The 11,256-nt window shown below is 40.4% G+C and overlaps 1 long non-coding RNA gene across 1 annotated transcript; it reads right to left on the bottom strand.

The window, feature by feature from the left end:
- Positions 1 to 382: 382 nt before the first annotated feature.
- On the bottom strand, positions 383 to 3,925 carry LOC122985782. Its single transcript, XR_006404194.1, has 9 exons — positions 3,838 to 3,925; positions 3,552 to 3,591; positions 2,979 to 3,453; positions 2,769 to 2,858; positions 2,518 to 2,583; positions 2,341 to 2,417; positions 2,116 to 2,221; positions 1,940 to 2,039; positions 383 to 1,734 (listed from the first exon to the last, which is right to left on the bottom strand). It is a non-coding gene; the product is annotated as an uncharacterized LOC122985782 (long non-coding RNA).
- Positions 3,926 to 11,256: the final 7,331 nt, after the last annotated feature.

Here is an 11,256-nt window from a genome sequence, read left to right on the forward strand (position 1 = left end):
TTTGGTCAGTGCAACACTGTCACATCCTGCCAGGACTTTCAGTTTCTTGGACTCTTTGTGTTTTTGTTCTCTTGGGTTTTCTGTTACACTTCTGTTGAGTCAAGTCCTTCTGGTAATGGTTTTGCTTGTCATGATTTGGGTGGTGGGTTTAGTGAACTGCCTTTGTTAGTTAGCTTAGAGTATTGTGTTTTTGGTTCTCTGGTTTCCCTGTTTTCTCCTCCTGTGTTCATGTGCTCCTCCTCTCACCCTCGTTAGCCCTGCCCTGCTCTGTGTCTTCCCCACACCTGCCCTGTATCAGTCTTGTCAGCCCTGCCCTGCTCCCTGTGTTTCCCTCAGCCAATCACTCTGAGCCTGCCCTTGTGTCTAGTCACCTGTTCCCCATTCCTTGATTGGTTTAGTGTGTATTTATAGTCCAGTTTTGAGTTCAGTCTTTGTTAAGTCGTCTGCAGTTATGGTTAGTGTTCCCTGCTCCTGTGTTTATTGTAAAAATATTCTGCATCTGATCCTGCCTGCCTGTTTTCTTCTGCGTTTCTGTTTTCCGACCTTTGATTCATCCTAACGACTCCGATAGTGAGCACGTTATCAAGTTTTTTTCAGTCCATCCATGAGGAGAACCCCGTTCTGGCAATGAGGTTAATGGCAAGTCGCTGGGATTCTGTGGAGCATGAGGCAGTAGTCATCCAGCCTCCAAGCCAGCTAACCTTGACCCTGCTAGCCATCAGTCTGCTTCTCAGCCTGCCATTCCTCAGCCCCCATGCTGGACAGCCTACCACCAGCCTGCTCCCCAGTCTCTAAGGCTTGAGGTTCTGAGCCTGCAGCCTGCTGGTCCCAAGCAGGCCCTCAGAGCTTCAACCACAATGTTACAAATCAGCTGGTTTTCCTGATAACTGGTTACCTTTGTTTGTAAATGTCAGGCGTTTCTCACAGTGACAGCAGATGTTCAGACCGTGGTGAGCAAACATAGCTGACCTTGTGAATGCCTGATAATAATTCCATACCACTCATAATTTCGTAGACAACGCCATCCATCCATGATTAATTTAGGCAGTGATTGCTTATGCAGTCTAGTGAAACTGTGGGATCAGAAAAATTAGCCATATTTTGATGTGTGTGTGTGTGTGTGTGTGTGTGTGTGTGTGTATATGAAATAAATAACATTTTTTAAAAAATCGTTACGTGGGTTTTGATACCAGACATGACATCCAAAGCAAAACTTACAGTGCTTTGTGCTAAACCACTGAGCCATGCGACTGTCAGAAAATGACTTATACTCAAATACATAACATATGTTGAAGCTAAAATGGCAAATGCATATTATCGTCTGGCTTCAAAACACCTCTGCTTGATTAACTTGTGACCACTGTTACTGCAATGATAGCAGCCATACAAGTCCAGTTTGTTGCACCTCCGAAGTTAAACATTTTACGAGAATCATAATGTCTGTTTAACGTAGTTGGGTGAAAATACCAATCTTTTCATGTTTGGACCATGTTTCTGTTTACCTCTGTGTGTGCTGTAAAGCACATTGGATCAACAGTGTTGTGTGTAATATTAAATTGATTTGAGTTCAGTGGTGCATAGTTTTTTCTTTTTGTTTGTTTTTATTATTTTATTTATTTATTTATTTTATTTACAATGTGCAGCAGGACACACTGGGTACCAATATTCCTTCTCTGTTGGAGGCTGCCCCACACAGACCCAGTGGAACCATCTACCACATGACATGCATTCAATCTGAAAAATAAAATAAACTTTAGGATCACAAAGTGAAAATAAATTCAACATTATGGAGCAGAGCAGTCAACATGGGTCTGTCCCGTCATTTCTAGGCTTTCTCCTTACAGAAATGGCAGAGATCCTTTATTGCATCTGTCACAAATATAGTTATTGAACTGTCTGTATACTTAGTTATGGATTAATACAACCATCACATTCATACCTGACTTTGAAATCAGCGTTTGGGCCATTTCCTTTCTCATTCGGTTGACTGCCTCCATGTCAACTGGAAAGTCAGCCTCCTGTCCCTTTTAATATATGTTCTGCCATCATGAAAACAAATTGGAGTAAATTGTCTCATTGAAAGAGATGGATTAACTGACAAACTGGGAAACTTACTTTACACACCAGCACCCCACATGATGTTGTGTCTTGCTGGTGGAGGTGGGAAATTGTGTCACATGACCACCTGGAGACGCTGATGTTCCTCCTTCTGATGAAGGCCCTACATTATGAAGATAGAGGGATGAAAGTATGAGATGCTGCTTTGCTGGCTATGTGAAAAAGTCTGCCACACCAGAGATAATAGGTGTACCTAAGAGGGATCATCCAAGATTTGCTTACCTTGTCATTTCATTACATTTCTGCACCTGGGCACTGGTGGCACCAAAAAGGGCCTTTCATTCCTTGGGGTATATAGCCTGTTAAAAATACACAGATGGACTCCTAAATGTGCATGAAACATGAAGAGTATATGTGTGCTAAAGATGGGCATACAAACTTGGACAAAAGTTCACTTACCACCACAGTCCAGTGTCTGTCTTTGCAAACTGCTCCAATTAATGCATCATACTTTGCAGCATCCAGCTACAAAAAGTCCAGTTGTTAAAATGGACTTAACATTCTGAATAAGACATTGTTACATTGTTAGGATTAGAATAATGATGCTCCCCTTTCTCAGCCCCCAAGACCTGCAAAGAGTTCACTTTGTTATTAATAGGCTAATCTGTTTCAACAAACTTTTAATAGCCTGCTTAGTGCTAGATACATACCTCACTCTCCAGTTCCCTTCCAGGGGCAAGGCTCTGGAGATCGGATATGAACAACTTCTAGGGTCCAACCTTTGCCCACAGCATCTCCCCCTTTCCCCAGAAGTCAGGCACTGGAAAGGAAAAAGTATTTTAAAAAGGGTACAGAGAGAGGAATGCTAATGGAATACAATACATTATGTTAAATGTTGTATAGGTTTTACATATACATACCTTTGCTTTGGTCAGGGTGTGTCATACTAGATGTCTGTTCACTGTGGCAGCTGGTAGTGGCCGGAGAGATGGGAGAGTGTGTTTATTGGAGGGGTGCTTGCACAGGACAGTGTGGCAGAGGAGGCTGGAGAATATAATGGAGGGGTGCTGGCAGCATCAGGGTGATTGAATTTGTGGACTGCTGATGGACCAGAGGTGTTGTGACCTGTTGTGCTGTGGTGTGGGGCCAGAGGAGAGGGCCCCTCAATTCTTCTGAGCTTAGCCTGAACCCTCTCCTCTGGCTCAATGAAATGTGTTAAATGGTTGATGTTTGTCGTCGTCTAAGTATTGTCTGTTGTAGATCGTAGTATGGCCCTTTTGTCCTGTAGCTCCATTTTCTTGCATTTGTCTGCACCTGCTGATACACGCCATGTTTTTTTAAGGCCTCACAGACAACTTCCTCCCTCACTAGTGTCTCCACTTTATCATCCGTTATCTACAAGGGCAAAAACAAAAGTGCATTAGTATAAAAAGGCATTACATTTCAATGATTGCCATATCCAAACATTGCAAACATTACTTTGACCCTCTTACCTCACACTCACTTGGTACCTCAGAGGGGTATCTGGCCTCCCTACGAAACATTAATAATATGGATTATATTGTATTGTCAGGTGTTTTTTTTTTTTTGTTCTCAGTCCAAACATGGCTGCTGCCAGATTTTGGTCCCATGTATTACGATTGTCCCTGGGCAGCTTGCCAAGAGATCTAAAATATTCAGTTATATGTGAGTAGAAAATTAACTTCATATATTCATAATTAACTGTGTAACTTAACATTGTGATATGTTGTGGTATTTAGTGTTTTAAGATTAACTTACCGTTGAATTGTGCTATTAAGTTTTTCAACAAGTCCATTTGTTTGCGTGTGATAAGGTGAGCAAAAGCTCCTCTTGACACCTGGCTTTTCACAGAGGCGAATGTTAAACTTCCACAGTGCCAAAGATAATACAAGTCAGCATTGATAAACAATTCTAAGGTACGGTAAATACTTGATTTTAACCTCACCTTATTTTAAAATTCTGTTCCCTGATCTGTAAGCAGTCTTTGAGGAGCTCCAAATTTGTATACAAAATCAAGAATACAATGGGTTTGCTCTTAAGAGGATACGCCTCTGCCCACTTCGTAGTCAACCATTACACATTTGTATTGGTTACCACTCTCAGTGACAATGAGCTTGAGAAGATCCATTCCCACTAGCTCAAACGGCTCAGATACCCGAAAGGTATGAATGAAAATTAGCTATACTGTACAGGAGGTTAGTTAGAGCACCTAGTCACACAAATAAGCTCACCTCTATTGGGATGTATTGCGATTTTTCCTTCAGGCTGGCCCGCTTGGACTGGCATGCTGGGCATTGACTGATCCGGAAAATGAATGGACACAGAGTAGGCCAAAATCTATCATAGGTCAAGTCTGTCTTTACAAGTATCATTGGTATCTAGAGAGGAAATACCACATGTCCTCACATCACAGTGGTTGTTTCCCCTTTTGTGGCCACAATATTGTGCCTGAATTATAGATGCTGATCATCAATTTAATAAATAGAAATCATTTAAAGTAAGTTTTATTTGGTTAATGAGAAAATTAGGGGTATATAAGTATATTCACTTACCCATTTCTGGATGTCTGCCTTCGTGCCAGGCCAATAGTATCTACTTATAATTGCATGATGGGTTTTATCAAACCCACAGTGTGCCCCAACACTGCTGCAGTGGAAATCCTGGAATATTTTGTCTGCCTCCTCTGCTGACAGCACAACCTTGGCTAAGTGCGCTTCATGATTGTACTTCCTCCTACAAATGTAGAAGAGTTCTCCATCTGGAGAGGGTATAGCTCCTGAATTAACTGAGCACCAACATGTCACTGATTAACAAAGGTTTGTGGATTTATGGAATTATTTACCTTTTTTAAAGGACAAATTTGCTGCTCTCCTTTTAATGATGTATCTTTCCATCTTGTTGGATCCCTTGGGGATTGTTTATGGACTTTGAAGTCCATGAGCTCCTCAATAACGTTTGGGTCCATTGACGCACTCATTGAATATTCAGTTGCTCACAATCATGGCTCCAAAATTTCTACTAGAATTGTGGGTAATCGCATAATTGGATGAAAATTACGGACCACTTTTCATTTATTGCTATTTTTTACAACCTAACTTTGGAGACAGGGGAAGGGGCTCAACAGGTTGAGTCCCTTGAGAGCACTTCGTGCATGTCCGTAGCTCAGCTTTATCTCTGGGGAGAACCCCCAACTCCGGAAGTGATGTCCAAATAAGGAAATGTGCATCATTCAGCAGGTAGCCGTGACTCTCCTCGTTAAGAGCTGCTACTAGTTTTAACACAGTGGAACAGAGAAGACTCCCTGTGCCGCTGTTATTGTTATGTTCTTTTATGTATAAAATATTTTGTGTATTGTGATTACCGGTATAATTATTTTACTTAATCACATTAAATTTACTAGTTATTGTGCTTTGAACAACCAAAATTATGTTTATCAAGAGCATTCTACTGATGGGAAACAAATCAAAGAGAAACACAACAAAGTTTAAACTTCCAAAATGTGTCACCGGCCCAGTCATTTAGGAATGCAATTACAATTTCCAGCAGTTTGAAGCACTTTATTCAAAATCCAAACACTTTTCAAACATTGAACATACCATATTGACATTCAAGCCTTTTCAAGCCCCCCCTCCCTCCCCCAACTACGTTAAACAGACATTATGATTCTTGTAAAATGTTTAACTTCGGAGGTGCAACAAACTGGACTTGTATGGCTGCTATCATTGCAATAACAGTGGTCACAAGTTAATCCAGCAGAGGTGTTTTGAAGCCAGACGATAATATGCATTTGCCACTTGCCACAGTTTTGCTTTGGATGTCATGTCTGGTATCAAAACCTATGTAGCGATTTTTTTTTTTTTTTTTTTTTTTTTTTTTAGAAAAGAAGAAAATACAACAAAATATGGCTATGAATTTTTCTGATCGATGTCTACGAAATTATGAGTGGTATAGAATTATAATCAGGCATTCACAAGGTCAGCTACGTTTGCTCGCCATGGTCTGAACATCTGCTGTCACCGTGAGACGTTTACAAGCAAAGGTAACCAGTTAACAGGAAAACTAGTTGATTTGTAACACCGGTCGTCAAGGCAGAAGAAAACACCGCCCCTTAGGTTGCCTTGCCACCATGCCTGTTTGGCTCAGGGTTAAACCTCCTGTCCCTGCTGGCATGCAGCAACTCCCTGTTCCTGCTGGGCCGCCGCAGCACTCCCAGTTCCTGAGCTACGCCAGTCCCCAGTTCCTGAGTTGCAACCATCCTGTCCCTGTCTGCCTGAAGTCATGGAGTCCCTGGTCATTGGGTTCCTGGGCAGCTGTTTCCTTTGGTTCCCAAGTTCCTGTGATTCCAGCTTTCTCAAGAAGGCCAGAGGGGTGTTCCATCAATGCAGCTAAAGAAAGCTGCGCTTACTTGAATAAGCCTGGCTAGAATTAACATAAACTTTCACTTGAGGCTCAAGCTGTTCCATTAACGCAGTTTAGCTGTGTCTAGTCAATGCTATGTCTTGCCAGACTGGAATAAGCTTGAAGTGTGCGCGTGCACAGAGTACATAAGCAGCCCAGAAGAGTTGATTGTCGAAAAGATGATACTATGTCGCAAAAAGAAGAAAAAACTAAAAAAAAGGCAAAACTGCTGCAATTAACAAGGTGAAAGAGCACAAAACTGATGACAGATTAAATGTACACCTGTAGGTGGGCAGTGATAGCCTAAAGAGGAGCGAACTTATTACTAGAAGGATGATGGTTCAATCCCCCACATTCAGCTTGATGAGTCTGCAAGGTGAAAGTGAAGAGCTGTGCTTGTTCCCGCTCATGGTTTTACCTTTATTTGTGAATAAATGAGCATTCAGATCAGTGACTGTGGTTATATTATAAATGGGCTAGATAATATCAGATGTATATTTAAAATTCTGGTGTAGGCAATTTAAGAGAACTTTCCAACGTTATCATACTCTTTGACACATTTTCTCTTTCACAGGATCCATTTACAAGCATCACTGAAAGTCAAAAATTAACTGGAAACTGGAGAAGGATATAAGTACAGCGGAAGCCACTTATAATGATCACGTCTATCCGGATCAAAAATCACTATAAGCAGATGATTATTATAAGCTTTTCTTTTTCTTTGTCATGCAGCATACCATCTAATTGACATTTGTATATTTATCAGCCTACATGAATATAAAGATACAGATTTTAATGACTGTTTCAAAATACAGTACAGCTATTTTAAAACACAGTGTGCGCAATTTTGAAGTGGTGAAATTAACTTAAATCCCCCCATTGTCATAAGTTTTGAGGAGACTACGTTTGTCATTTAGAGAAAATGACTTTCTGTCTCTGTCATGATTTCAGTGTGCACGCAGCAGCAGCCACTTATCATGGGAGTAAAGTACAAAAATAGATTTACATGGTTTCAAATGTTTTTCCGTATGTTGTCATGTATGAAGAGACCCAAAATGAATACTGTAGGTGGACTGCTTGATTTCTATAGGCGACTTACAGCATAAATGTTGTATAGGAATGATTCTGTCTCAGAGCTTTTTGATCCATATAAGCAGCTGATCACTGTAACTGTGATCACTATAAGCAGTTACCACTGTATACATTTAAAAACAGCAGAAGGTCATAGTTTGGACTTTATTTAATTTTCTTTTTGTCTCCACAGCTTGAACAAAATCAGTGAATGAATAAATAATTAATTTCAAAATAACGCTGGCACACTTGTATTTCTTAAATTATAAATGTCAAGCTTTTAAATAAAAGAGTTGCAAGTGTGAAAAGACACTTGATGGAACCATCTTTCCATTCTTTGACATGCAGCTGAATTAAGCTTGACCATTAGCCAGCAGGCTAGTTCTGCTGACTAAGTTACCATGGTTACTGAGCTGGGACTCATATAAGCCACAGTGATGGAACATAACTCTCACTTAAATTAGCGAGGCTTATCGAAATAAGCCAAGCTATCCTGTTAGCCAGCTTGATGGAACACCCCCCGGGTCTCCACTTCCTGGATCCCCAGTGACTCCACCTCCTGAGCCTGTAGCATCCCCCATGGCTTCGCCCAAAGAGTCTGCAGCAGCATCTCCTGTGGCTTCACCCCCTGAGGGGCCCAGCCTTCACCTTGGCCTCCTCCTCCCCCTGTCTTACGACAGTCTTTAAATTTGTTGTATTGCTACATCAAGGGCATTCGATGAAAACTCAAGATTTCAATAATTTTTTGTCGCAAAGGTCTTTAGATGACACTGAGCAAATTTGAAATTGGTCAGGTTAGATCTCTAGGAAGAGTTTGTTAAAATACAATGCCTGCAAATGGCAAAAACTGTAAAAATTGCACAGTAAATTCAAAATGGCTGACTTCCTGTTGGACTTACCGTATGGTTCCAAAAGCTTATTTGTGCATCTAGACATGGTACATGTATCTACCAAATTTTGCTTATTTATGTCAAATTTAAAGGTGGGGCTTCTAATTTGAAATTTTGCCACACCCATTCCCAATACCCATAAAATATTAAACTTCACCTTCACCTCTTCTGATGCATGTGCAGTTTCATAAGTTTTCAAGCACATTTAGCCCCTCAAAAATGCAATTCTTTTGGGAAAATAATAGAGAAGAATAATTCCTTCAAATAAAATAGGGCCCTTGTACCGTTCAGTGCTCGGGCACCCACAGCCCAGGCATAACAAAAGGCTTTAGTCTTCTTGAAAGGCTTTGTGGCTTCTGTAGGAGGCAAAAATGAGTAGACAGGAAAGTTGGAACAAGAGTCCATGCATACAATTTCATCACATTTTTCTCCTGAGTGCTTTTACATGGCCAACATGAAAGTCATTCATGAGAATACACCTCCTTAAATGTCCCTCTTCCTACTGTCTCACACAGCCAGACTGAGATGTGTCGTGCTAGTTCAGTTTTACAAGAGACACACTGTACAGAGTTTTCGTTTTGTTTCAGCTTTAAATGATCCCAAACTTTGGGCACTGTTGTTTTCTCTGACCTGTCTCTTCACTTCGCCCCTTGTGTACGTGCATTGTGCGACAGTAATAGTCATCCATGCAAAACACAGTGTGCTGTATATAGTTGTATGGATTAAATGAAGATTTGATGCAAATTATTTGTTTCAATGATTTTCAGTAATTGAGTTACCCAAGGAGTCGTTTCAGCCATAGTCAGAATTACAGCCTATTTTAAGCTCTTGGTGATTGCAGTTTTCCTTGCTGATAATGAGTATAAAGCAAACTTGCACCTCCCCAAATCACAGATTAGTCAGTGATTGGTTCATGTTTTGGGAGCTGTCTGATAATGCTCATCCTTATAAACATTAGCTGTTCTCTGTGCTCATTGTCTTCACTGGTCAGTAATCGTTTTAAAGAATAAGTGATACTTTTACATTTGTATGCTACTACAGTCGCAGTGTTGATAGAAACCTGTGGTGTACTGCTATGATACTCAGACTGCTGTTAAAATAATTCAGTACATGGCAGTAGTAGACCAGCTGTAGACTGCATATAATTGGAATTAACCTGGAAAGGAGCATGAAGTCAGTTTTGGGGTTATGATGTTCAAGTAAAGATGACCTCCTGATTGCTGCCTTGTCCATGTTAAAGAAGACTATGCAATGGGCATCACTACCTTGATCCCATCCCTTGCTGATCCTGGGAGCAAGTTTGGCTATGTAAGTACATTAAACACTAAGTCTAACCTATTTACTCCTCACTTCCATTCCATGTTGAGTGAAATACAACTCTGTATTTAGTGAAACAAAACTCTATTTTGAGTGAAATGGCAATAGAGTTGTTTTCATTTTATGCTACAGAGTAAATTATCATCATTTAGAGTTAAATATAAACACTGAATAGAGAAGAAAAATGAACTCTGCAATAAGAGTAATTTTTTCTCTATTTAGATTTGGACCAAATGTTATCTTTTGTTATCAAATGTTGTTTTTAGTAAAATTTTGTTCAAACTGAGCAAAATTTACTTGATTAAATTTACTGTGTAAGGTTTGTGAAACCAGCCTGTGAAACGGATTAAAAGTTAAGTATGTCAAATAGAATACATTTTTATATAAAATAAATATTCTACGTTCATGTCTTCTGCGAGGCATGAACGCGAAGATAGGGGAAAACAATGGTGGTTATGTGCTTATAATGGGAAAGCAAGGGCTAGGTACTATGAATGAAAATGGAGAAATATTTTCAGCAGTCTGTGCAGACAACAATTTGGTTATCAGAGGTTTGGTTTTCCACACAAGGACATCCATAAAGCAACATGGGTTTCCGCCAACCACACAATGGACAATCAGACTGATCACATCTGCATCAACCAGAAGTTTAGGCACTCATTGCTGGGTATTGATGCTGGGTCTGACCATCACCTAGTCATAGCAAGGGCACACATGAAACTGAAATGCATGAAAAGAGAAGTAAGAGTCAAATTCAACATACAGCAATTTCAAGATATAGGCACATTGGAACTATACCAGGTCATATTACACAACTGGTTTGAAGCACTACAAGACCAAGAAACAGAAGATCCAAGACCCAAGATCACTGGGGGTGATGTGGAAAGATCTGAAGACCAAGTGGAAGGAGACATGTGAAGAAGTGGTAAGTGGAAAAAAGACAAACCCTGGCTATCCACAGAAAAATACAAGAAAGTGAGTGAGAGAAGGGAAAAAAAGAGGTACTAAATAGAGGTAAAACTAGACCAAAAAAAGAGGCAGCAGCACAGATAGAATATGAGGCAGCAAACAAGGCAATGAAGAAAAGTGTCAGAAGTGACAGAATGAAGTACATCAAGGATTTAGCACAGCAGGCAGAGGATCCAGCAGGAAAAAAACAATCTGGAGGAACTCTAATCACAGAGAAGCTCACTGGCAAATTCAAACAAGTTCAAGTCAAGTACACATTAAGGCCATAAAAGGTACACTCCTCACAACCAAGGAAGAGTAAAATAAAGTCCCTTCAGATTGGAGAGATGGCTTCATTGTAAAGATTCCAAATAAAGGAGACCTCAGGGCGTGCAAAAACTACATAGGAATAATGCTTCTTTCAACACCAGTGAAGGTGCTCAACCGCATTCTACTGGAGGGGTTTCAGAAAATGGTTGATGACAGACTGAGGGAAAACCAGGCTGGCTTCAGGAATGGTAGATCTTGTGGAGACCAAATTGCCACCCTCATG

The sequence above is a fragment of the Thunnus albacares genome, chromosome 1 (genome assembly GCF_914725855.1).
Source record: "Thunnus albacares chromosome 1, fThuAlb1.1, whole genome shotgun sequence".
NCBI lineage: Eukaryota > Metazoa > Chordata > Actinopteri > Scombriformes > Scombridae > Thunnus > Thunnus albacares.